This window comes from Paramormyrops kingsleyae, chromosome 17 (genome assembly GCF_048594095.1).
Source record: "Paramormyrops kingsleyae isolate MSU_618 chromosome 17, PKINGS_0.4, whole genome shotgun sequence".
Lineage (NCBI taxonomy): Eukaryota > Metazoa > Chordata > Actinopteri > Osteoglossiformes > Mormyridae > Paramormyrops > Paramormyrops kingsleyae.
Window position 1 is genome coordinate 668,299 of NC_132813.1, and position 3,028 is coordinate 671,326.

The following is a 3,028-nucleotide window of genomic DNA, read 5'->3' on the forward strand; positions in this document are numbered from 1 at the left end:
TAAGGTTTAGTGACTCGTCATCATTTTTTTTCTCCTTAAGAACAAGTTTTACAAGTTTTTGTGGCTTGCACTCAAAGCTCAAGAAGAAACTTGGCCACATGGAGGATGCCACTCTGTACCAATCTCGATGCCCTTTGATTTTCATCAGAAAGAACAGTGCTTCGTGTTTAGTGGACTCAATCTTGTCTGGAGGGTCCTGGACACCAGGAAAAGGACTTGTTAATGTCCATGGCAATTTTAAAGTAAACGTAAATGTTTGTGAATAAGGAAATGAGGACTAACAGACCTGAAGGTTCGGATAAACAACCTTGGATCCACCTTCATCAAGGCACCAGAGAGTCCAGGTCTTTCCTTCAGAAAGTATTTGCAGTGTAATAGGGAACTCAGAAGAGGGGTTTGTGTTCCTGAAGGGTCGGATCAGGAATCTACAGCTTGCTGAGGAACAGGGGAAAAAAATATCAGCATAGATGTTCAAATTAAGAAAGTATGCAAATAAAAAGTAAATGCCACAGAAATGTTTGATTGTTAGGTTGCTTAATTTATGTGGAACATCACTTTCCAGCCCCTTAGACAGCTGGACAAAAAGTCTGAGCTTTAAACTCCTTGTCTTACCACTTTTAAGCTCCTCCACAGTTAGGGGACGAAATTCCAAAAGCCGTTCACCTCCATCTATCCCCAGCACCAGAAATTGTTCGTTCTTGTTCTGGATCCTACTAGTGAGGAGTTTATTGCTCCCAGCAAAGGCATCTTCCTCATATGCTGCGAATAAAAAAGTGAATATTTGTACAGCGATGGAGATCCTAGCAATTCTAATGTAAAAATCAACATATAGGAAAGCCATGTGAAAATGGCACACATATGTAGACAGAAGATAAAGAGTGCAGAGGAATTCATACTTTGAATTTGGAAACTTTTACTGGCTGCATAAAATTTAGCAGTAAAATGAGGTAAGTTCATATATTACCTGGATCTTTTACTTCCAAGTGAATCCACAGGAATATGGAATGAAAAGAGGAACAGTTAAGCACACAGCTTAATTGTGAGAAATAACGCCTATAAATCGCATAATCTGCTGACTTAGTGTCTGTTAGTGTCAAATTGTTGGTACAAAACTCCCACTGCATGGCAGGGCATTGGGGTAGCTGCCGTGTACCAAAAAAAAGTAGTCATCTAGGTAAATCTAGTACACCAAGGGGATTCTGCATAGACATTCATAACAGCTTTAACTGACGAGTGACATTAAATATGTTCTGTGTTGACTTACTTTCAAAGAAGATTTCATTTTTTATAATGGTAGCAAAGTCTACACAGTCGGAGTCCACACAGCTGTTAGTCATACTGCCAGCAGTTCCTATTTCTGAATATAAAAGGCATCAGGTCAGAGAAAGCACACCCCAGTCCTCCATGGCTGAGCTCATGTTTCCTTCACAAGTTTTTTGTGAAAAATTCACAAATGAGACTGATTAATATGACCCTGGTTTACTGCTTCTGGGTCACTTTTTGGGTGTTTTGGTATTTGACCTCCTGCAATTCCAGTTTGGCATAGAGTTCAATGAAGTGGAATACGCACAAATAAACAAATTAATGTGCTGAGATGTATGTTTGTGACTTTTTCACAAATCAAAGTTTGCCTAACACAAATGCATTTTAATGTGACAGAGTGAGTTTTGGAAATAGGGTTCCAATGTCGAAAATGTTTTTAACACTTTCTGCCTCACGCACATCAGTCACCGCCAGACGATCAGTCTGGTCGCTATGAGCCTGGTTGGACCTGTTCATAGGGTCAAGTTTTTTTATTATTCGCGTTTGAAAATAAAAAGGCGATGTATAATATCGGCGTGGGGATGACGTAATCTGAGTTCACCAATCACGAATAACAAAATGCCACTGTTTACTTATGTACACCTTACTGCACTGCAGAGAGAAATTCAACGGAATCCCGAATAGCTAACTGCCTTTAAATTTATCGGAGTCTTCCGCATGACTTCCATCTGAGCAATTTTATCGCTGTAAGCGCCTCCCCAGTATTTCGTGTTTCGAGTAAGGGTGTAGATACTAAAAAAGGGTTCTGGAACTGCCTCCAAGGAACTACAATCGGGCCGAATTCCGAATTGCGAATATGACAAAAGTTCCTGCGTCCGGAAAAAGGTTCTGGATCTTGAAAAAAAGTTTCTGCAGTGTGGAAGCGCCTAATGTGATGAAAACCTGTCATGTTTAGCTTTTTTATTTTTTACATTTCTGTCCTCACAAGGGAAGAGTCGATTTTACACAAATTTGTGTAAAATTTAAAATTTCAACATTTTGCGCTAAATTACGTCTGTATATGTTCATAGCGTATTAAAACACGTCTTTGAAAATCATCACAGCCTGGACATTAAGTTATCAATATTGACGTACGGAAGCCCAAAATAGCCTTATTCTATCGTTCACTTCATTTTGATATAAACGGAAATAAACCGATATACGGTACTGCCTGCAACAGCCCTACAGATTACAGAAGAAGCGTAAAATGATGAGGTTTCGGAAAACCTTAAGTCAGTAAAAACTAGAATAACGCAATAAAACTTTACCTGAATGTAGTTTTGTTACGGCATCAAATCTTACAGCAGCTCGGCTCGCTTGCACTTACGACACGGCATCCGTGATTCTGTGTCCTCGGACTTCCTTAATGATGCGTCACTGGCACAGCAAACGCTGCGTGTTTCTCCCTCCTTAATGATCAACAAGCCTATTCACAATCGTGAACAGTTCGCAAGTAGTTCACTACGACTAATGATTATTTTAAAGCACTTTGATCTGAATTGCTAGTATAAAGAAACCGACTTGGCTTCGTATTTGACACAAATGTCATTCAAAGCATAAGGCTACATCATATTGTATCACGAAGACCCGATCGCTCTGTAAACACGAGCACAGGAAACACCCCCTATCAGCCGTCAACTTCTAAATGATTTAGTTCATTTTAGCAGTGCGGAAGTGTTTCGGTTCAGTGAGTGGCTTCGTACTCCCCGGGACAGGGGTTGACGTT

The 3,028-nt window shown here is 40.0% G+C and overlaps 1 long non-coding RNA gene across 1 annotated transcript; it reads right to left on the reverse strand.

Moving 5' to 3' along the window:
• Positions 1-964: 964 nt before the first annotated feature.
• On the reverse strand, positions 965-3,028 carry LOC111833906 (uncharacterized). Its single transcript, XR_011983237.1, has 3 exons — positions 2,571-3,028; positions 1,265-1,357; positions 965-976 (listed from the first exon to the last, which is right to left on the reverse strand). It is a non-coding gene; the product is annotated as an uncharacterized lncRNA (long non-coding RNA).